We start from the raw sequence: 24,812 nt of genomic DNA on the forward strand, positions 1-24,812 counted from the left end.
AGTCAGACTTTACATCCTCATGACAGATACCTGGGAGAAACCATTGAAGGGAAGAAGGATTGATTCTGGCTCAGGTTTCCAAAGGACTCAGTGCGTGTCTGGCCTGATCCATTGTCCTAGGCCTAGGCTGAGCCAGGTGATCATGGCAGGAGTGTGGGAGAGCAGAACTGCTCGCCTCGTGGATGTGGAGCCCTTGATCTATGATTGATGATAGAGCTATGTAATCACATTGACCCTTTTTATGGCTAGAGCTCGGTCATTCTAACTCAGTGTAGCTATTGTCTTCAAGTCCTGGGTGAAACAGGGCCTACAAGCCTTGCTATAAATAGCTATTTGCACCAGATGGACGCAAGAGATTGCTACCTAGAGCTGACCACTCCAGATCACCTCCTCCTTTCCACTGGCTTGACTGTGTTTGTTTTTCTGTAACAGTGGCACTTCATGATAAATCTGCACATGGTGGCTCTCTGCTCAGATGAACTCTGTCCTGCCTTCCTTCCCTAGGTTTTACTTCCAGGTATCCTTGATGTGGCTAGCGTAAATAGCTTCCTCCCTCAAATGTACTCCTGTTATATAACATGCAGGCTCTTGTTCATGGGTTCTGTTCTACAAGTCAACTGGGAACTACTTATAGGATTAGTCTGTGTTGTCTTTCATCTACCCCCTAACTCCCGGAAATCACCAGGGCACAGTGAAACACCGGATCCCCCCACCCCGGGAAGAGGGAGGAGGTCAACCTCTCAGCTGTTGACTTGTTATGGACAGCTGGCTGAACTAGAACTAGGTAAACAGGCCACTATCTGGGTACAGAAGAGCTGGTCAGCTGACCCATCAACCCAGTTAGAAGAAAATCATATTCCATTTTTTGATGTACAGATCACATCTATGTCCTTCTCCATGACCTTGTGTTAGCCAGTAATATAACATGCTCACTTTTAAGTATTACCACCACCATCACTTTTATTATTACATCATTTGTATTTTCTTTTCACCAAACGGGCTTTGTGTGCCATAAAGAGACCCAAGTCACAGCAAATGAAAGTCTACCTTTGGAGCCAGACACTGTGGGCTCATGGTTTTCATCCCAGCCAGTCAAAGGACTAAAATCTAGGAATCACAGGTTCAAAGCCCACCCAGACAGGAAAAGTTGGTAAGGCTCTTATCTCCAGTTAACCAGCAAAAAGTCAGAAGTGGAGATGTGGCTCAAATGGTAAAGCACCAGCCTTGAGTGAAAAAGGCCTTGGGTATAAGGCCTTGAGTTCAAACCCCAGTACTGGCACACACACACACAGGAAGGGCAAAAGAAAGAGGATTTTCAAAATTTATAAAAATGGCTTGATAGCAAGATGATTAGCACTTCATCAGTAAAGACAGAAGGTACTTAGAAAGGTAAAAGTTTCTATCAGGAAAAAAAATAATATTGCTTAATTGGTAGAAATCCAGACTACAATAATTATCCTTAGCACAATCCTATTGTAATCAAAGGACAAAAGACAGCATTGGTTGTCATTTGGGAACTTGTTAAGAAGACAAAAAATTCAGGATGATCGAATCTGAAGCCCTTGTGGGACCTGTGCATTAATGGTTCGTCTCTGGGGTTCTGATGCATGCCCAAGTGTGATTAAGAATCACGAGTCTGTACCCTAGAGATTCTTGGGCAGGCCGCAAACAGCAGCCCCTGGAACTTGTTCAAAATGTAGAGTCTCAGGTCTTACTTTACACCTACCAGATCAATACTTGACCAAGATTCCCAGGAGATTGGCACACAGGCTCTATTTACTGAAGCCTCACACACCCTTGTACCTTGAAGGGCCTTAGAGCCAGTCTGTAGAGCGCCTCACAGCCCATCCATAGTGAGTCTTCTTGTCTATGGAGAGAAAGCTTTACACATCCATCTCATTCATCATAGCACAGAGGCGTTAGGTTGTCCCATCCCTCTCCCTTCTTACTTTGTGACACTCTCATTCTTAGCAAAACATTTTTCCAACTTGAATAGCACCAAGGTTTCTTGAAAGGATATCCAGGCCTCTGCTGTTGTCCTTGAAGATGGAATGGTGCCATACAACATGAAGTCAGTTTGCAAATAGTAGCACATTGCTCTTGAATCGTCAGTCAAAAGAGTCCATTTTCTTAAGCTACTCATCTTTTTGTCCTTAAGGAGGTAGAAAATACAATTTGAAACCTAGATGAGTTCAATAGAATTACAAAGTCACAACTGATAAAGGGAAGTTGGGATTTCTTAGCTCAGCATTACCTTGGTGCCTGGAAGGGTAAGAACAGCTTAAGTGATAGATCATCTGTTGCTATTGATTCCTAATGCCTTGGTAAATACTTGTTGTTGTTATGTGGTTGTAGGGCTTGAATTCAGGGCCTGGATGCTATCCCTGAGCTCTTTGTGCTCAAGGCTAGAACTCTACCTTTAGAGCCACAGCACCACTTCCAATTTTTGAATGTTTCATTGGAGATAAAAGTCTTATATGGGGACATTTCTGGCTGGCTTTGAACCACAATCCTCAGATCTCAGCTTCTTTAGTAGCTAGGATGACAGATATGAGCCACTGGCCTCATTGTTGTTTTTATTTTTGTGCTATCCTAGCTGCCAATGTTTTCATCTTGGACTCTCTCTAGAGCTCCCTGAGACTTAGCACCCAGAAGTACTCTTACATGTCATATCAGGAGCCCACAGGGCTCAAGCAGTGTCTGATTGGTGGGTGGTCTACCCTACCCTTGGCCTGATACAGTCAGTCCTTACTCTTTGGATTGCATATTTATGAGTATGCATGAGTATGCCTACATGATCAAAGTTACTTATAACCCACCCACCCCCAGTCAGTACCTCAAAATTGTATAGTCATGTAGGCAGACAAAAAAACTTGAGTCAGAAACTCCAGAGAATCAAGCTCTATCAAGATATGCAAGAATGATCCCAGTCTTAAACCAAGGTTCTTTAACTAAACGGAGTATTGTTAGATGAGTGGAGCATGACTTTGATGTCCCATCTGATAAAGTATGAATAAGATAAATCATGGATCATTACCCCAGAAGTGAAAATACTAAACAGTAAGACAGCAAAGCCAGTCATGTATGACTATCAAATGTAGTGGGGACAACATAAGATTCCTCCAGAAATATAACACTGCTTGACTTAGCATTAGAAAAATCTTACCAAGTAAAATTTCACCTTACTAAACCTATATGGTCATTCCAATGAATAGAAACAAAACTTGGGTGAACCACAATAGTGTGTGTGTGTGTGTGTGTGTAGGCTTAAACTTGGGGTCTCACTCTCTCCCTTAGCTTTATCTGATTAAGGTTGACACTTTGCCACTTGAGACACACCTATATTTATGACTTTTTGTTGTTTAATTGATTATAATGAGCCTTACAGATAGATAGATAGATAGACAGACAGATAGATAGATAGATAGATAGATAGATAGATAGATAGATAGATAGATCACATTTTCTTGATCCGTTCACCCATCAAAGGGCATCCAGGCTGTTTCCGTAACTTAGCAGTGGTAAATAGTGCAATACTGTATGTGAGCATGTGCATGTATGTCTGATGTATGTAATCTTTTTGATAAGCATCCAAGAGTGGTATTGCTGTATCACAGGGTAGTTCTGTGTTTAGTGCCTCTTGAGGAAATGTGCAAACTGCCTTCCATGCTGTGTTGCACTAGTGTAATAGGGTTCCTTTCCACACACACCCCCCCCCACATCCCTACCAACATCTGTTACTGGTCTTTATATTCTTGATGATGGCCAATCAGACTGGGGCAAGATGAAATCTCAGTGTTTAATTTGGTTTTTTTTTCTGCCCTGGGGCATGAACTCAGAGCCTGGGCACTGTCACTTAGCTTTTTTTTGTTTTGTTTTGTTTTGTTTTTCTCAAGGCTAGCACTCTACCAACTTGAAGCACTACACCACTTCCAGCTGTTCTGGTGCTTCATTGGAGATAAGAGCCTCACAGACTTTCGGCCTGTGCTGGCTTTGAACTGAGATCCTCAGATCTCAGTCTCCTGAATGGCTAGGATGATAAGTAATAGTGACTTGGCTTCTGGCATCAAAGTTGTTTTCATTTGCCTTTCCTTTATGGCCACCTATGTTGAGAATTTCTTCATTTTTTATTTCTTCTGAGAAGTCTTTCTTCTTCCTCCTCTCCTTTCTTCTACTCCTTCCTTCCTTCCTTCCTCCTCCTCCTTCTTCCTTCTTCCTTCTTTTTTCCTCTTCTTCTTCCTCCTCTCACATTATCATCACCATCACTCTTCTGATGGCTGATCCTGGGACTTGAACTCAGGGCCTGCATGCTGTCCCTCAGCCCTCTTTGTGCTTAAGGCTAGCATTCTATCACTTGAGCCACAGTGCTATATCTGGCTTTTTCTGAGTAGTTTATTAGAGATCAGAGTCTCATAGACTTTCCTGCCCCAGGTTGCCTTTGAACCACAATCCTCAGATCTCCGCCTCCTGATGAGATGGGATTATAGCCATGAGCCACCAGCGTGTAGCTCCAAGAAGTCTTTACTTAGCTCCTTTGCTCATTTATACATTGAATTATTGGCTCCCCAGAGGGGTTGTTTCTTGAGCTCCTATTCTAAGTTCCCTGTTGGTAATCAGTAACAAAGGGTAAGCCTCCATAGATACTAAAGAGGAGGCTCAAATTGGAAGCCATGAAAGGGGGACAGAGGGTGGGGGGGTACAGTGTGGAGGAAGGAAGGATCTGATGGACTTATTTTCTGCTGGTTACACCTTCAGATCCGGAAGTCCCTGGGACCCAATGACTTCCTGATGGAGGCAGCTTTGCTTTGTCCACCAGGTCATTAAGGAAAAGCAGGGAGCAACTGTCTGGCTGGCTGTTTGGGTCATGCCCTTGCCAAGTCTTCTCTCCCTGCCTTCAAGGCGCATTGTAGTGTAATATAGACGCTGGTTTTAAATTACCCCCCTCGAGAATGGCGCCAGCTGCCTTCGCCCACGCTATATTTTGCAAGGAGCCTTATTATTTCATACATGTTATTTTGTTTTCTGTGCCTTAAAACACCAGCTGGAACCCTCCTTTCCCCCCTCCCCACCCTGCACAGTGTAGCATAGACATTAGTGAAAGTGACCCAATGCCTTTGAGTTGTTCCTGACTTTATAAGACATTCATTCAATGTGTTTCAGTATTTTCTCTTTTTTAAGGGGATGGGAAGAAGGTTTGGGAGGGAGATACTATTTATTAGGCTGAACAAAGTTCTCTTCTTGGAATGTGGGGTTTTTCTCCTGTTTAAAAATAATGAGTATTCATTGAGCCCCATCAAGACGTTATCTGAAAGATAAACATCGGTTTTTCTGCTTTCCTTATTTCAGCTATTTCCTCAAGGGATTTATTTCCCTCTCTATTCATCACCAAGATCTAAAGTGGAATTTTCCTTGCAGCTTCTGAGTACTGTACTAAAGCGTGTGCAGAGAGAAGTCCAATGCCAACACTTTCTTCGTTGGGTGTGATGCTGTGTGGTACCTGCGAGCTGGGCTGTGAGAATTGTGGTTTCAGAACAACCCGAGAAGTCTCTGGGACGCTGTCTCCACTGAAGGAAGCAGCATGTGGTAGTACAGGGCCAGTAATCCTAACAACACCCCTGAAAGAAGGGGGGGGGGCATCTAAAATAGGCATAGTACAGCCCAGGTGTGTATCTGGGCATGAGGTGAGATCCAGTACAGAAAAAGGCTATAAGTCATGACTTGTAGTGGTATAGTACCTGCCTAGCAAGCATAAGGCTCTGAGTTCAAACCCCACTACCTCCAAAACCGAAAACAAAACGAAAAAACAGCAGGATACTGGTGGCTCACGCCTGTCACCCTAGGTACTCAGGAGGTTGAGATCTGAGGATCAAGGTTCAAAGCCAACCCAGGCACAAAAGGACCCGAGACTCTGGGAAGTGAGGCTTGGCTCAAGGGTAGGGCAGTAGCCTTGAGCTGAAGAGTTCAGGGACAGCGCCCAGACTGAGTTCAAGCCCCATGACCCACAAAAAAAAGGAGAAGTAATGTATCTGCTTACTGTATGAATGTAACTGTAACCCCGCTATACACCACTGACAAAATTTTTAAACAAAACAACACCCCCCCAAACAAACAAAGTAACAATAACAAAAAAATCCCACACTCATGAGAAAAGTCAAGATTGACTTCCTGATAGCAGTTGATATTAGATAATGGATACTTGTGAGTTCATTCTATCATTCTTTTTTCCATTTGTTTGAAAAGAATCGGATCCAGAGTACATTATATGCATGCATGGAAATATCAGAGTATGACCCCTGAGTGTGACTTAACTTACACTAACAAAGAAGTGAAGAAAAATGAATTTCACCGTGACTTTGTTTTAAGCATAAAAAAGCGAGTTTCACCATGACTTCTTTTCCAACAAACTCAATGGCTCACCAGCGCCATCTAGAGGCCATCTCTAGGAACTGTCCTTTAACAGAGGCCAAACCCTAAATTGCTAAGAAGGTTCCTTTAGAGTAAACTAAGGAAGACAGAAGGGAGCTTTTAAAGGACTACTCTTGGGACACTTGTCAGGTTTGTTCCTGATTTTAAAGCCAGAGGGTTGGGAATATTATGAATTAGGATCTTTTCATGCCTCATTCAGAGTTTAGCAAAAGCCCTAGGTGGTTCTTAGGGTTCACTACATGGTAATGAATGAAAGCAAAGAGAACAAATCTCTGGATAATGATGCAGTTTTGCAGAAGGGGGCCAGATTGCCAAGTTCAGGAAGTCTGTATCTCAGTAGACTGAACCATACCAGTTTGTGTAACTTAAATGGTTAAGATTTGTGTGTCTGAGGGGGCACCGGTGGCTTACACCTGTAATCCTAGAGACTCAGGGGGCTGATCACGGTTCAAAGCCAGCCTGGGCATGAAAGTCCATGAGAATCTTATCTCCAAGGAACCACCAGAAAACCGGAAGTGGTGCTGTTCCTCAAGAGGTAGAACACTTGCCTTGAGCCAAATAGCTCAGGGACAGTGTCCAGGCTCTGAATTCAAGCCCCACAACCTAGTAGTCGTAGTAGTAATAATAATAATTAGAATTCACATGTCTGGAATTGAGAGATAAAAGGTGGGCAAAGCAGTCATATTACTCAATGTGCATATGTAAAAAATAGAACCAGGTAACGAGATAGATGGGGAGAGAAAGGAGAAAGATGAGGGAGAATGAGGGAAGGGGTGACATGATTGAGATGAGTTTTACTTATAATCTGGACTGTTGAATTGAGACCTCTTTGCACAACTACTTGAAAGTAATAATAACAAAGAAATCCTTTTGTCTGTAGAATCCTATGGAGGACATAGTTTTGTGTGTGTGTGTGTGTGTGTGTGTGTGTGTGTGTGTGTGTGTTTGATTCTTGTTGTGCTAGTACTGTGGACCTGGGCACTGCTGTGTAACTTTGCTGCTCAAGGCTGGTGCTCTACTGTTGGCATTGTGCCTCCACTTCCAGTTTCTTGTGGGTTTTTTTTTTGTTTGTTTTTTGCCAGTCTTGGGCTTGAGTTCAGGGCTTGAGCACTGTTCTTGGACTTTCTCAAGGCTAGAGCTCTACCACCTGAACCTTAGCACCACTTCCGGCTTTTTGCTATGTATGTGGGGTACCGAGGAATTGAACCCGGGTCTTTGTGCTGCTAGGCAAGCACTCTACCACTAGGCCAAACTCCTGGCCCCAGTTTTTTTTTGTTTTGTTTTGTTTTGTTTTCTGGTGAAGATAAGAGTCTCACAGGTTTGTCTGCCTTGGGTTGGCTCTCAATTGTGATTCTCAGATCTTGGCCTCCTGAGGATCGAGTATTTCAAGCACGAACCACCAGGCACCAGGCAGTTCTTGTCATATTTCCTGTCTCTTGACCTGAGCATCTTTTAGCTGACTATTCAAGTCCTTCAAGCCCCCACCTCTCATATTGTTATTATGAAGGTGATATACAGAAGGGTTACAGTTATATAAATTAGGTAAGGGGTATATTTCCTTTTGGACAATGTTACCCCTCTTTTCACTCTCTCTTAGTTTTCCCCTCCCATCCCCAAAGCCTTATTTTCAACTTCTATCCTGCAGATTACCATTTATCAGTCTATTCCTCCTCCATTCACTCTCGTTATCACAAGCCCTCTTATTTAGGTGGCTTCTTCCAGAAAGATCTCTAGGAGCAACTCCTTCCTTAGGCTCGCAGGCTCCTTTGGAGTAGAGCATTGGCCGTGAATCACCAGCCAATTCTAAAGACTCCCACAGGGTGATTTGCACCTAAGGGGAACCACACCAGGGGAGTTCCGTCTTCCTGGAACAAGAGACCTTGTTTTACAACAGGCCAATAATAATATTAATCATGCAGTTCCTTGTTCAAGATGACTGACAACATACCTGTCCTGAATTCCCTTCGAATCAATAGAGACATATACCAATTAAGTGTAATAATAGCACATCTAGTCTCACACCACTCATTGAATACTCACAACACCCTTGGGAGGAAGGAAGTGAGGTCTACATTTAGACAGGGAAGCCAAGGCTCAGAGAGCTCTTCCTGATTGCTTAAGTAAGTTTCTCCCTGTTGATAACTTGGTAACTCAACCTAAATTGTGCTTAGAATTATCTCATTCAGATCTCTTGTTTGTCTGAGCTACGCATGTGTGTGTGTGTGTGTGTGTGTGTGTGTGTGTGTGTGTGTGTGTGTGTGTGTCTGTGTGTGTATACACACATGGGTGCCAAGTCCTGGGGGCTTGAACTCAAGGCCTGGATGCTATCCCTGAGCTTTTTTTTTGGCTCAAGTCAGAGCTCCACTTATAGCTCTCTTTTTTGGGTAGGCAATTGGAGACAAGAGTCTTATGGGATTCTCCTGCCTGGCTTGGCTTTGAACCTCGGTCCTCAGATAATCACAGGCATGAGCTACCAGTGCCCAGTTGCCAGGACTACTTTTGTTGTGTAGATCCAACCATCCAGTTGAATAGATTGGGATTCAAATTGCCCTAAAAAGAATTTGTTTTTTGGGCCGGGAGTTTGCCTAGTGGTAGAGTGCTTGCCTAGCATGCACGAAGACCCAGGTTCAATTCCTCGGTACCATATACATTGAAAAAAGCTGGAAGTGGTGCTGAGGCTCAAGTGGTAGAGTGCTAAGCCTTGAGAAAGTCCAAGGACAGTGCTCAGGCCCTGAGCCCAAGCCCAGGACTGGCAATAAATAAATAAATAAAACCTTTAAAAAAAAAGAATTTGTTTTAATATGGTTAACACATACACACACATACACACATACACACACACACACACACACACACACACACACACACATAATGACTTGGAGTTAGAATCCAGCGGCCTGTTTCTATACGTGTTAGATCTCAATGTCTAACTACCCATTCTACCCTCAGTATTTCCTGGTCTCATTTTGTCATTGAATCATAGGATTCAATTTGTTGTTATGGAAACATTCAAATGGTCCAAGTGTGTGTGTGTGTGTGTGTGTGTGTGTGTGTGTGTGTGTGTGTGTGTGTTTGGTCAGATTAGAGAAGAAAAGCAACAGAAAGTATGTTTCATGTTCCTGTACACCCCACCAAACAAAAGCTTGTAAGGAGAAGAATGAATTCTGGCTAATCAGACAAATGCCTGGCTTCTGGCCTCAGGGTCATTAAATGCCCTGTACTTGGGCCTGTGCTTGACCAATGTCATCCTGAAGGAGAAAGGAAAGTGAAGTACAAACGCAAAGCTACATACATCATTCTACATTTTCTAGTAACATTCCAGGGACTGGCGGCTCACACTGGTAATACTAGCTACTCGGGAGACTGATATCTGAGAGCTGTGAGGTTCAAAGCCAGTCTGAGCAGAGAAGTCTGTGAGACTATCACCAAATAACAGTCGAAAACCTGGAAGTAGAGCTGAGGCCCAATGGGTAGAGAACCTTAAGAGAAAAAAGGTGGAGCACCTTGAGAGAAAAAAACTCAGTGATAGCATCCAAGACATGAAAGAAAGAGAGAAGGAAGGAGAGAAGGAAGGAAGGAAAAGAAATAGAAAGGAAGAAATGAGAGAGGGAGAGAGGAAGGAGGGAGGAAAGGAGAGACAGAGAGGGAGGAAGGAGGGGTGGAGGAGGGAGGGGAAGAGAGAGAGAAAGAGAATCAGGTAAACAGTTTCTTTGCAAATTAAATATTGAATTGGGAGCATGGATTTAGCCCCCAAACTAAAACAGTGTTACTCTCATAATGCTACATGCAACAGAGACAGCCAATGCTATGTGTTCAGGCTTCATGAGACACCCAGACAAGCCCAGTCATATAGGGAAAGTCTCTTGCCCAGGAGGCGAGGGTAAGATCAGACATACTTAGTTAGAGAAGAAGAGGGGAAGCATGTCAGGAAAGACATCGCTTCCTAGAAGCGGTGGTGATTATTTTTACTTTAAATTTCTTCTTTTGCTTTTCTCCCTCAGGGCTTATGATGCATATTGGTAGTGGCAGAGCAGCTCTGACTATATTTGCTAGAAGCAGATGTCTACACTAATTTGGAATGTTAGAGATTGAAACTCATACAGAGTGGCACAAGGAAATGCAGAAGAGGCCAATGAAAATGTTGTCGGGCAAATTAAATCTCTACGAATCCTCTGGCTTTGGGAAACTATTTATGGAACTTACAAATTCTGAAAGTGGGGCATCTTTTTATAACTAAAAATGTTTTAGGATTTCAAAGTTTCTATCTAGGATTTAAACTTTTTTTTTTTTTTTTTTTTTTTTTTTGCCCCCTTCTCTCTCTCTTTCTGGCCCCGCTCCGGCCCCGCTCGCTCCGGCCCCGCTCGCTCCGGTCAGGCTCGCTCCCTCACGCTCCTGGCCCTTAAACTTTTTTTTTATCTGCTACCTATTCCTGATTTTTTTTTAAGTTTCCTGGAAAGTAAAGCTGCATTAGTGAAAGTGAGATAGATTTAAAACAACAACAGCAACATAGATTCTTCTAGAAGCTTGGTCAGACTATCACCATGCTTCATTTGAAAATTGCATGCCAACCTGATCAAACTGAAGAACCAGAGTTTTCAGCTGTAGGACTTGCCATCTGTCAATTTCTATTTATTTACTTATTTTTCTTCCTAATCACACCACCCACTGCCTGGGTTGCCACATTGCCCTTAAGTGATAGATCACTAGATCCTAAAAAGATAACCTCCAAGATCTCAAGTCGGTGAAAAGGAGCAGGTAACCAGGTGGTTCTTTCACACGTTCCCTTCTCTCTTCCACTCGGCTTTGCCGTCCTTACTTATAGAACTTATTGTAGTGTGGCACAACACATGGCTTTTTAGTAAAGGGAATAGTGATGGCCTTGGCTTGAAGCCTGTGACAAGGGAACCAAAGCACCCAGATTGTGTCTCAGATGACACTGGGGAGGGGGGTGGCAGAGAATGTCTTACTTCCTTCAAGGCTTGTGATTTCCGGCTGGAAGAGGGCTGAGTGTAGGAGGGGGTAGGTACTGACCACTCATGGTTGGCACTGACCAGCAAGTGTGACAGGTAGGGGATGTTACTGTTGTTGACACATGGTTCCCCTCCTCACAGGGAATCCTGGCTCCCTGATGTGATGGTTGGTTTGGAGTTCTCCCAGATGATGCTGGAGGTCTGCCAGACAGAAGCTTTGTCATCCATTGGCCATCCGTCCCTGTCCTAGACCAACAGGAAATGCAACATAGCTTGCTAGAACAAATGAGACCACCACCACTATAACAATGATGTAAGTCTCGCTGATTGTGTTGCCAAGTGCCGGGTATTATTTCCGTCTCCCTCTTTTCTGCCTAATCATAGCCACATCACTACCGTCATGTATGTCATTATTTGGGGATTCACCCAGAAGGCAGTGTGGTTGGTTTATCTTGGCAGATCAGAGTGGGAGAGAGGAGAGGAGAAGGATAGGAACTTTTGAATAGTGTTTACTGGTAGTAATTCTTCATCAACAAGGTAAAGTAAGGACCCTGGACCCAAAGGCAGTTACAATTTCCAGTCTCATGGAAAGTGTGGGGTAGCAGAATGCCCCCCATAGGTATGGATCAGCTGACAGGAAATCCAGACAGGTTCTTGTTAGGTCATCTTGGTTCATTTATCTCCCCAAAGCTATTTATTAACACTCATGAATTTTGCCCGTCAGAAATTTGGAAAGGAAGTGACAGGGATGTTTTGCCTCCACTCCACATTGTCCGGGGACCCAGCTGGGAAGACTGAAGGAAGGGGGAGGAGGGTGATGGCTTAGGAGATACTCATGCATCTTCTTGTTGTATCTTAATGGGAGAATTGGCTGGATACCTACACAGAGACTGGCCACAGGGAAATAATGCAGCTGCAAGTCCTCAGGATACTTCATCTCTCCCTGGCTCTTATGTGTAACAGCTTGAGCTTCCTCTTGGTATGGCAGGCTAGGATCCAAAAGCAAGAATCCTCACAGTAGCCGGCGGGAGCCTAATCTCGGAAAACCCTCTGCATTACTCTGCCATATCACCTTGCTCTAGAACTATCACACAGAAGCTGGGTTCTGCTGGCTCACACCTGTCATTCTAGCTACTCATGAGGCTGAGATCTGAGGACCGTGGTTCCAAGCCAGCCCAGGCAGAAAGTCTAAAGTGAGACTCTTATATCTAATAGAACCACTAGAAAACTGGAAGTGGTGCTGTGGATCAAAGTGATAGAGCGCTAGCCTTGAGCAGAAGAGCCCAGGGACAGTGCTCAGGTCCCATGTTCAAGCCCCTCCACTGATGAAATAAAAACCATTATCATACAGATTTATTGGAGAGGGTAAAAACAGTACTTTTTGGTGAGAGAAGTACTAAAGAAACCCGGGGTTATAGTTTTCAAGCACCTATAATTTCTTTCTCTAATTCAATCTCTCTTTTTTTTCCCTGTGGTGAGAACATTTAAGTTATACTGTCTTACGTATTTTTTTTGTTTGTTTGTTGTTGGTCCCGGGACTTGAACTCAAGGCTTGGGTGTTGTTCCTGAGCTTTTGCACTCAAAGCTGGCACTCTACCAGTTGAACTACATCTCCACTTCTGGCTTTTTGCTGGTTCGTTGGAACTAGCCTGGACTGGCTTTGAACTGTGATTCTCAGATCTCAGCCTCCTGAGTAGCTGGGATTATAGGCATGGGCCACCAACACCTGGCTCTCTTTGCATATTTTTTATGTAGAAAGTATCATTACTATTGGTTTGTAGGCATACAGTCCATTAAATCTACATTGTTTATCTTATCACCAAACACTTGTAAACTTTGACTATCACCTCCTTTGTCCTTTCTTTGTACTCAAGGCTGGACTTTGAGTCTGAGCCTAATTTCCAGTCTCTCAATCTGGGAATCTTAGTCTGCAAAAGTAGCTGGTGTGAATGACGACTTAGGAACCCATTTCAGCATTGCAATATTATATATATATATATATCTAACCCAAGGTAGAAGACTTCACAATGGGACCCAATTTGGAAAACGGCCTGATTTATGAAGGTGAGAGAAGGTATTTATAAAGTCTAGAAATACAGATCGTTGTTACTGTGGTTGTGTTTGGAAGTGGAAGAGGAATTCTGATGATAGGCCTGGTCTAACTAATTTTGTTTATTGAAGAAGGCACTCTTTTTTTTTTTTTTTGGATGCTTTCTTTGTTTGCATCAAATGGCCTTTCAGCATTGACAAGGCTGCAAGTTTCTGGCAAGTTCTGTTACATAAGCATGCAGCTTACTCATCATCTGTTTTGCATCTGACTTAAAAAAAAAAGCATAACACAAAACAGTTATAGTTTGGACAAAAAAAAACTATCTCACACAAATCATTATTTAGACCAATTTTCTTTTCCGGAGTAAAGTGCATGTAACACATTATCTAGGAAATTGACAGATCTGAGCTCAGTTCTGTGGGGTCCTAGAGTGGACCAAGAATTTCAGATGCTAGGATCCTGGACAAAGGAAATCATGCAGTCATCCATCACCTTTAAATGCTGCTGTTGCTGCTGTCTGTGGAGAATCTGATCATTTTTACCTGGAAACAGGCTTTTCTTTTTCTCTGTCTATGTGAGTGATGATGGACAGCGAGACCAAGATTTCTTGGTCTCACAATTTAGTACTTTGGAATCCTGTCTTTTTTTCATTACTCATTTCTTTTAAAACTTGTAAGGCCCAGGCTCCCTCCAGGCAACATTGTCTGTAATTATAGCTCCTCTGAGTCATTGCAGGCTTTTAGAACCAGGATTCAGAGAGACAGATAGGCTAGGAAAACAAGTCTGTTTCACCGGGGGTATAGCTCAGGGGTAGAGCATTTGACTGCAGATCAAGAGGTCCCTGGTTCAAATCCAGGTGCCCCCTGCATGCTCCTTGCTTTTTGTTTTGTTTTGTTTTCCTTACAAGAATCTGGATTAACTTTGACTTTATGCATTATTCCCTATGGCTCGTGGCTGACTGTGGATATAAATTTTAGTATCAGGGCACATTGCAAGTTTCTAGTACCTTTGAGTAATGATCATTAAGGCAAAGTAAAATGGGTGGAGATATAGGTCAGGGCAGGAAGATGACAAGGATAATTTGGGGGATACTGGGTTTGAAATCTGGGGTTCCCACTGGGCATCAGAGTAGAGAGGCTGTGTGGGCCTCAGGAGAGCCTTGATACCGTTCACATCTGGGTCCCTCAGTGACTGATAGTCCGAGGAAGGAGAATTTGTTACAGTCATGAAAATTTCTTTGAGATTTCCTTCGATCTTAGAGATAAACAAGATGAAGAATACTCTGACTGGAATTCACAGAAATAGAAACCAGTGGTGTTTAAAGGTGAATTTGGAGCTATAGGATATCCAAGGTTTATTTGTGTTTAACTGTAAAACAACAATGTTTCTAGCAGTGCTAGGATTAGAACCTGGGACCCTTTGCATGGTAGGCAAACACTCCACCACTCAGCCACATCCCTAGCCTGTGTTTCCCTTTGAAACTTTGATGAAGTCATGCACAATGTACAATGTATGCACGTATGCAAAATTTTCCTAGAATCTCAGAATTGTGCGTGAACTTCTGAAGTGCATTTGGGGACAGTCAGTTGCGGTTCCCTCATCTGATATCACCTTTATGCTCAAAATGGTAATTGATTTGCTCAGAACTCAATGGGTAATTTTAAATGCTGGAAAATTACACTGAAAATACAGCACTGAGCTTTCAGTGGCAGGAAAAAAATGCACGCTTGGAGAAAACCAGGGAGGTGTAACTAGAATAAAATTGCAGATGAAGTCAAACCCTTGGAGAGCTCTCAGACACAAAGGCTATTTTATGAGCTGAGGTAGGTCATAAAAATGAAATACATGTTCGTATGGAGCTTGTCATAGCAGGTGGGGGTATAGCTCAGTGGTAGAGCATTTGACTGCAGATCAAGAGGTCCCTGGTTCAAATCCAGGTGCCCCCTGTAGCAAATTTTTACATCTCATGGGAGCTTTATTGAAAAATCATTAGATTTGGATTAAAAAGTCCTGGATTTAGACAAGGCAAGTACATAATCTAGAGCTCAAAATCTGAGCAGGGCTTACTCAGAGGCAAAAGCTAGCTCATTAGTTACCTCCTACCACAAACACTCAAACCCAGCGAAACCCTGAAGCACCCATAGATAGACTACACACACCCATCCTCTCTCCATTTATCTTTCTCATCCCGTGCAGCCCTGTCCACCTTATGCACCACATGTCTTCACTTCCTGGTTTTCGTTTTGTGAAGCTCAAATTAGTTGTCCCAAAATGTTAAACCACTGGATTCCACCCCTGCATATACTGTAGTAGACTAGTCAGTTTGGGCGTGCATATACACATATGGCCCTGGGTACATTTTTATATGTGTTTATAACTTGGATCTAACTTCCACATATAAAAGAAAGCATGTACCCTTTGTCTCTCTGAGCCTGACTTCAAGAAGTCCATCCATTCCCTACAAATGCTGTAATACTATTCTTCTTGATGGATGAGTAATATATATATGTGTGTGTAGATATACACACACATATATACATATTTATTTATACATATATATTCTGTGCTGTTTCCATACCTTGCTTATTGTATATAGCGAAGCATGAAACATGGATGTGCAAGTGTCTTTACCATGGCCTGATTCGCATTAATGTTGGCACTGGCACATAGGGCAGTTGCATTTTCAGTGCCTTTTGAAGAATCCTCAAACTGCCTTTCATAGTGGTGGCACTATTTTACATTTCAAGAGTTTCTAATAGAGCTCTTTGTTGTTGTTGTTGTTCATTGCCAGAAGTTATTGTTCCTCATATTCTTGAAGGAATGTGAATGGTATCAAGGCTCTGTTTTTTTCTTATGGCTAGAGATACTGAGCCTTTTCTTCATAAGTAAAATGGGGCATGTTTTACTTCTGAGAAGTCTCTAGTTATCTCCTTTGACCATTTCTGAATTTACGAATAGAACTATTGATGCTTGGAGGTTTTGTTTCTTGAACTTCTTGCATATTCTGGTTCAGAGACCCTCATCAGAGGTATAGCTGGGCAAAGATCTTCTCCTATTCTGGAAGCTGTCTTTTTTAGCTGAGTAACTAAGTCATTCACTGCGCAGAAACTTTTTGGTCCCATTCATCAATTCTCCCTCCTGTTGCGCCTCTAGAATTCTTCCCAGGAGGCTCCTGTCTATGGCGATAAGTTCTAATCTTTCTCCTACTCCTTCCTGTATTAGTTGCAAGATTTTAGTTTATATCTGAATTCTTGATTCCAGACCTGTCTCTGTCTCTCTCCCTATCTCTCTCTCTCTCTCTCTCTCTCTCTCTCTCTCTCTCTCTCTCTCTCTCTCTCTCTCTCTCTCTCTTTAAATAGCTATTAACTGATTGCTTTTATTTAATGTCCTGTTCAGGATATCAAATGGTCTACATTTTTCCCTCTAAAGTACATCAGTTATGGCATGGTGTTTATCATATAGTTTCCATAAGTAATATGTTAGGCATTTCTGGTGTTGTCAAGTTTTCTATCCAACTATAATGGGCTTAACAGAGCTAGACAGGCTCTATTCCTTGGGTCTGTTACAAACTGATGAGCCATAGATGGACCATTTGTTGGACAGAATGAGAAGTTGAGTTTTTTTTAAAGGTTGCTATATCACGGGTTTTCATAAATAATCAAAGGACTCTTGACTATATTCTACTTTAATAGAAAATAAATGGCACTGCAGTTTTCATTAAATGAGGTTCATCCCTGTCTCATCTTTCTTTGAAAAAAGAGATGACAGCTAAAACTCATTATGTTGCATCTGATAGGTTTTTGTTTGACATTGGGGTTGGATTGGACTTCCTGCTTTGAAGGGACTAGTTTCTATGTGAGAACTGGAGTTTTCAATTCTCCTTCTGGGGCCAGGAGCTTGGCCTAGTGGTAGAATGCTTGTCTAGCATGCATGAAGCTCTGCATTCAATTCCTTGGTACCACATACACAGAGAAAGCCAGAAGTGATGCTGTGACTCAAGTGGTAGAGTGCTAGCCTTGAGCTGAGAAGAGCTCAGGGACAGCAACCAGGCCCAGAGTTGAAGCTCTACAACTGACAAAAATAAATAATACACAAAAATAAAAGCAAAAAACAAATTCCCTTCTGCAATGTAAGATATTTTAAAAAATACTTAAAATATTTGTTATCTAGATTCACTTCTCATATATAAACAGCTAACCTAAAAATATTCCTGTTTTGGGTACTCTTTTGTGTCATTTCCCTTTGCTTCCTGAAGCTTCCTAAGCTCTTGATTCAGGGGGTTTCAATGAGTGGAACACAGATGCAAAAAAATACCTTCAACTACTGATCTGTTAACTTATTTGTTTGGTATCTAGGTTTGTCACCATTTGGTATTGTCTTGAGAAAAATTTCCATAAGTTAAGTAGATCTAGGAGATAGATACAAGGCTTGCCTAAAATGTCAGGGCTTCAGGCGCATGCACACACACACACACACACACACACACACACACACACACACACACACACACACCATAATATGTATAGATATCTGATAGCTAGTATTTGTCATCTTGCCTAGATGTCTGTTTTTTGGGGGGGAGGGTTGAGCCTTTTTAAGTCTGTGGTTATCAATTATCTTATCTATTAGTATCTAATATACATTGATTAGTATCTAACAAGGGCAGAACTAACTGGCTATGAACAGGAAAGTCAATGTCAAGAGAGCAGTAGCTAGAGCCAGGCACGGGTGGCTCATGCCTGTAATCTTGGCTACTCAGGAGGCTGAGATCTGAGGATCATGATTTGAAGTCATTCCAGGCAGGAAAGGCTGGGGATACTCTTATTGCCATTTATCCACCACAAAACCGGAAGTAGAGCTCCTGCTCAAAGTGTAGAGTGCTAGCTTGAGTGCAAAAGTTCAGCGATGACATCCAGGCCCCCAGTTTAAACCCTAATGACTGACAGAAAAAAGAGAATAATAGCTAAACTTAAAAGCATCTCTCCTGCATTATTAAGTACCTATTTATTATCAGGCATACTAAATCCATGTGATTTAACTAAAGTTCCTTGAACACTCTCATACAATACCACAATCTGCCAGAAGGGAGCAGCAGAGAGTTGTCAGATGGCACCCACAAGGCCAATTTTATTAGACTATTTGAAGAGCAACCAAGAGTTTATTCCAGAAGTATCTGCTAAGGCCGTATCTCAGCTGGACAGGCTAAAACAGCCATATACAAAGGGAGAGGAGTCCAAAGTAGAGACAGTTGCCCCAGCTATTGGGTAGAAAATTGGAGCTGATAACAGGAAAGCAATTGGTGAGTCAGAAGCTGAGGTTAGTGTCAAATGTGTCAGAATGGAATCATCAGGAAGCAAAAAATGACTGACTCCATACTCCAGGGCAATTTTGCCTTGGTAAGACCAGGAAGCACTAGGCCTTACAACAACAAAACTCATGTCATTAAAACCATAAATTAAGTATGATTCTTTAAAAACTGGAGCAATCGTGTGATTCTGAGATACTCAAATTCTTTTCTTTTTCTTTTCTTCTTTTTTTTTTTAAACTGGAAAATGCCCTGGGTTAAACAAAACAAAGCAAACACCTGAAGAAATTCAAGATAGTTCATGATTAAATACAATTATGATATAATCAATTCTTGCTCCAGAAGTTTCAGTGAAAGAAGAGATCAATGAAACTCTCAGTGGCCAAGGAAGGCTTAAGAAAAGGAAATTTTTATTTGAGGTCCTAATGGATAAGTCTGAATTTTCTGAAAGGGCACATAGTATGACCCAGCAGGCAGCTTGGGCTGTTTGTGGGCCTGGGGTGATGAGAGTGCCCATTTTGCCTTGAGTATGCAGAAACTCTACTTGTTTGGCTTTTGATAACTGTGTTTTATTTGGATAGGGGAAGGAGTCACACTTATTTTTTATTTTGTGTCTGTCGTGGGGTTTGAACTCTGGGCCTGGGTGCTTTCCCTGAGCAATTCAGCTCAGGGCTAGCACTCTATCACTTTAAGCCACAGTGTCACTTTTAGTTTTCTGGTGGTTCATTCTCCAGTGATAAGAGTCTCACAGACTTTTGTGCGTTGGCTGGCTTTGAACTTCCATCCTCAGATCTCAGTCTCCTGAGTAGCTAGGATGACAGGTGTGAGCCACCAGCGCCCAGCTCAAGTAACTTTTACAAGAGCCTTCATGCTCCTCCAAGACTTCCTGAAAAGCATTAGCCTTGTGTGTTTGAGTTTGGGATGCAAAAGTTCTTCTTTCTGCTATGTAGTGGTTATTATTGTTGTTCATTCTACACAATGAAATTCATACCCTCTCCACAAACAATAGCCTTCCTGAATTTCTTTCTACTTCAGGATACTACCTCAAGCCATGGCCCAGATTTCTTTTATTCTTGTGACTCTTTTAAATTCCATACCACTGCCAGATTAATCTTCAGGTAACCCCTGTAGCCAATCTTTCTTTCCTTCTTTCTTTCTTTCTTTCTTTCTTTCTTTCTTTCTTTCTTTCTTTCCTTCCTTCCTTCCTTCCTCCCCCTCCTCCTCCCCCTTCCCCTCCTCCTCCTCTTTCTTTTTTTTCTTTTTTCTTTTTTGCCAGTCCTGGGCTTGAGCTCAGGGCCTGAGCACTGTCCTTGGACTTTCTCAAGTCTAGAGCTCTACCACTTGAGCCTCAGCACCACTTTCAGCTTTTTTCTATGTATGTGGTATCAAGGAATCGAACCTGGGGTCTTTATGCATGCTAGGCAAGCACTTTACCACTAGGCCAAACTCCCGGCCCTCCTCTTTCCTTTTTTTTGCCAGTTCTGGGGCTTTAATTCAGGGCATTGTCCTTGAGCTTTGGTTAATGCTCTACTACTTGAGCCACAGCACCACTTCTGGCCTTTTCTGTATATGTGGTACCAAGTAATCAAACCCAGGGCTTTGTGCATGCTAGGCAAGCACTCAATCACTAGGTCACACTCCCTGTCACTGGCAAGTTTTCTAAGGAAACAATCTAAATGAAAGAGGAGAAGTGTGGCTGTTGCCAGCATGTGTCACCATTTTCTGCCTTTCCAGTGGCATCATGTTCAGCAACAAAGATGCAAACCTTCGCTCTGGTCCCTTACCTCTCTAGTAAAGAGCTTTTCCAGATACCAGGGGAGAAGTGAAGAACGCAAGCGGAGAGTTCTGGCTGCTAATTTGAAAATCTCTGTCTTCAGTTCTGTCCTCTTGGCTGTTTTTGAACTCTGGAATATAATTAGCCAATTCTCTGTCTGGTTTTCTCCCCAGATTATATGTACCTTTGAATCTTCTCATTTTGAAGCCTAATGAGGAGATTAGGTTCGTGCTTATCAGCTCGTATTCTCCAGGGCCGCACACCAGCCATTTCCAGAGTAGAGAAAAAAAATAGCACAGGCAAGCATCTCCATTGGGAAAAAGTATTTTTCCCCCTTCAAAGCCCTAGCTTCAGTCCTTTCTTGTTTTTATTTAGTTCTTGCTTTCAATCCCCATAACAATGAATGAACAGGTAAGAGAAGTCTGTTGAATGTTAAAAAAAAAAGCTTTGGAAATGATTTAAACATACATAAAAGGTTTGTGATTAGTATTGTTTTCTTGATTGCATCTTTTTATTTTGGAAGTGTTGGGGATTGAACTCAGGACCTTGAGTTTGCAGGGTGAGCACTTTACCACTTGATACACCTCTACCCTCTGGATTGCAACTTTCGTTGTTGGGTTTGTTGCAGTTGATACCGTGATTTACTTCAGAGTCTCATTCTCGCTTGGTTTACTTAGTTAATTGGTGCTCTACTCCTTGAGACATGCCCCCAGCCCTGTTTATTGTTACTTATTTTGGAGATGGAGTCTTAATGGAGATTTTTGGAGTTCAATCCTCTAGATCTCAGCCTCCTGAGTACCCAGCATTACAATTATGATTCCTTGGCACCTGGCATGATTGCATCTCTGTAAGAGTAAATCCTTACATGAAGTCATTGGCCTAGATGTATTTTTAAAAATAGGTTATCAATGCTTTTGCATGATATATATATAATAAGTCAGATTTTTGTTTGTCTTGGTTTGGGTATCCATTTGATCATCTCACTTTTAGGACCAACTTTGGGGATTTGTGATTTCTCTCCAGCTCCAGAATAGAACCAAGTTACATAAGCCAATCAACTCACTGCGAGCTTTCTTATCACCAAGAGGCATTTTGATTGGTTCATAGGCTTATTTCTAAACGAGTAAACTATCTTCAGCCTATCATGAGGCTATTTAATTGAAGCATCCCTTTCCACTGGGCTTAACTGAAGAAAGTGTTGATGTTTTTACACTTATGGGTACAATTATGTGAGTGTGAAGAGTGAGGTCAATTCAATTACCTAGAAGTCAGAATCAAGACAGAGAGATTTCTGGGAGCCTTCCTGAAGCCTTGATAACATATCTGAATCCTTCTCTGGAGCTTTCAACCACATAGGACCAGGAAGTCAACTCCTAGAGATTCTATGGACGGGACCTGCAACCTGGCTGAGGCTTTCACCTCTTTCCTTTGATTCCAAGAGCTGTGATAGTTCCCCATAAACACCCCCCCAACCCCTGAGGTGATGTAGTTTATGAAATGAGCTCATACTTTCCAGATCATTAAACATCCAGGGAAACAGGGAAGCAGATAGTGATAAACTCAAGCTCAAAGTAGGTTTACTCATGATCTATGAAATGAAGAATTGAAGGTATCTTGGAACCCTAAGGCTGACGTGATTAGAGAGGAGAGAGCTCCAGAGGACTGGTTTCACTGCAGAGAGAGACAAGCATATCTGTCTGACCAATCAGTCAAAATGTGCATTTAGCACAGAGATCACCCAAATATGTTCCTCTAGTGAGAACCTGTTCATGTCAGGGGAATACTGGAGTGTCTTATAATTCACCAAAAATAGGTAGTTTCTATAACAACGGCCCTAACATAAAGAGATGCATGCTCCTCTCTGTGATGGAGGAGAAAACAATGTTTCAAAGACTTGTTCCTGCTTTGATGATCATTTTCAAGATTGAAAAACGATGCTCTGACCCATGACTTCACACGAGGACTGAGCCTGTCTTTCTTAGTCATCTTCATGAGCTGTAAATTATTATTTTTGAAATAGAACCCAGTCATCTCTGGAGACCAGAAACTCACACCCTGGTATGCAGCAGGATGATTTAATACATTTGAAGTCTCAGATCTAGGCTGAGATAGTGAAAAAATACAAGACACTTCAACAGGAAAGAGGGAAGGTTTACAGTGAAATGTAAACTTTATAGAAAAATTGTGTGTGTGTGTGCCTGTGCACACCTCTACTTCAAACATTTTGTTGGTTACTTGGAGAAAAGAACCTCACAGACTTTTCTGTCTCTGCTGATTTCGAACCATGATACTCAGATCTCAGCCTCCTAAGTAGCTAGGATTACAGGCGTGAGCTACCAGGACTGTGTTGGAATGAAAACATCTTTTTGTTTTGTTTTGTTTTCTGGTTGTAGGGCTTGAACTCAGGGCCTCGTTTCTATCCCTGAGCTCTTTTGCTCAAGGCTAGTACTCGACCATTTGAGCCATACCTCCATTTCTGGTTTTTGAGTGGTTCATTGGAGATAAGAATCTCACAGGGGACTTTAATGCCTGGACTGGCTTTGCACTGTGATCCTCAGATCTCAGCTTCCTCAGTAGCAGCTAGGATGACAGGTATAAACCACTGGCCTTGGGCTCAAATAGAAACATCTTGAAGGCTGGGTAGCATTGTTTGGCAAAATACTGTGGGTGGTGAAATCATTTAGAATTCTTGATGGCTTAAAAAGGCTCCTAAGCCAGTGATTATATATAGGGATTCCCTTCTTGAATACGTGTTTGTTAAACACATCATTTGATATGATGTAAAAAATCAATGTTAATAAGTTCTTTAATAAAAAAAAGACTCCTAGGCTCTGTGGGTACCAAAATGTATCTAAAAAATCTCTACCTGCAAGTAGTTCCAAGTCTGGAATAATTTTTCCCCATATTGCACAGATGCTAGACATGAACTAGCTTACACAGATGAACGTCTGGGTACATTCAGAAATGGACTCCGTTCTAAACTCCTGACTCCTAGCCCAGTGCTCTTTTTAGAGTCCACCTTGTATCTTTTTAGCTGTAATGAGGCTCTTTAAAGAAACAGACTGGAGCGGGGAATAGGCGAAGAATGCAGAGAATCACTTTCTGGGAAACATATCCCATCCCTTGAAGGCTGGCATCTTTTGAGAATAGGAAATATTGTCCGTCCTTCGAAAAGTATCTGATGTTCCACGTCCTTAATGACAACCACGTTCCAGGGTTAAGCCTTAGTTTTCTTCCCTCCCTTTTTGAATGGAAGGAATCTGTAAAAAAAAAAAATGAGATTCTTTAAAAATTCTCCTAAGTAAATTCTCTTAAGAAGAGGTCAGAGAGAACAGCAACACATAGAGTAGTAATGCTGAGCCAAAGGAAAATGGATCTGAGGTCACTTAGGGTAGGACACAGGAGACCATTAGTGACCTTGAGGTTTAGCAGTTCTTCTCTGGTGGGTTGGACACAAGTCAGAAGGCAGGAGAGAGAAGAAGACCAGGAGGAGCAGTTCGGGGGAGCTCTACTAAACTTCATCGGATCTTCAAAGACAAATGGAGGGGTGCTGTCAGGGAAGTGATGGAAACTGAGGTAGGCAACAAAACTTAGACCACAAGGGAACTGTGGTTAGGAGCCGGAGGGGAGTTGGTTCCAGGGATGCGGAGGAGGCTTCTGTCCATTCGCAGGCTGATATTCTTAAGCATCCAAGTGGGAGGAAGATTTGACCAGAGGGCGGGGGAAGGGGAATTGTGAAGGAAGCTGTCTTACAAGCTCTTCTCTAAGCTTAACCTTTCTACTTGCATCTGGCCCCACATTGTCTCTCGCTCCATCTTAATCTAGCTTTCACCACCAGAATAGACTTTAAAAAAAAATCCTGGCTATACAGCTTAAAGCTACTGCTATTAATTCAGCTCACCATTCTGTGAGTTGGGTGGGTAGGGGTGTGTGTGTGTGTGTGTGTGTATGTGTGTGTGTGTGTGTTTGGTCATTTGTTGCTTGTTAGGAGTCTCTCTTTCTAGGGTTGGGTTGCTGATTGGTTGGCCAAGACTTTTGGAGTCACCTAGCATTTGCTTGGCTGACCCATATTTACATGGTTGACTGGGCGAGGTTGCAAGAAAGAAGATAAGGTCTCCTCAGGTTCTGCTTCCAAGTTGGCACCCCATCAGGGAACCCCTGCGTTCTGTGGGCCAAAGCAAGTCAAGAAACCAGGTCCAACTCAAGAGACCGGAAAATGGACTTGAATGGGATGGACTGCAAACATCATATTGCATGACAAGGTGGCACCTGCAGGTGGGGGAGGTG

The 24,812-nt window shown here is 42.4% G+C and overlaps 1 protein-coding gene and 2 non-coding genes across 5 annotated transcripts in view; all 3 read left to right on the top strand.

The window, feature by feature from the left end:
* Cpne4 (copine 4) overlaps positions 1–24,812 on the top strand; it is a 263,345-nt gene that overhangs the window by 32,933 nt on the left and 205,600 nt on the right. The window contains exon 2 of one of the 3 annotated variants that reach the window (XM_090323595.1): positions 11,538–11,709. The exons of the other annotated variants lie outside the window; for them this stretch is intronic. The gene's annotated coding sequence lies outside the window, so the exon portion shown is untranslated. The remainder of the gene's footprint in view (positions 1–11,537; positions 11,710–24,812) is intronic. 3 annotated transcript variants of the gene reach the window in all.
* On the top strand, positions 14,240–14,311 carry Trnac-gca (transfer RNA cysteine (anticodon GCA)). The gene has a single exon. It is a non-coding gene; the product is annotated as a tRNA-Cys (tRNA).
* Trnac-gca (transfer RNA cysteine (anticodon GCA)) lies at positions 15,321–15,392 on the top strand. The gene has a single exon. It is a non-coding gene; the product is annotated as a tRNA-Cys (tRNA).

This window comes from Megascapheus bottae, chromosome 32 (genome assembly GCF_031878675.1).
Source record: "Megascapheus bottae isolate mThoBot1 chromosome 32, mThoBot2.hap1, whole genome shotgun sequence".
In the NCBI taxonomy this organism is placed as follows: Eukaryota; Metazoa; Chordata; class Mammalia; order Rodentia; family Geomyidae; genus Megascapheus; species Megascapheus bottae.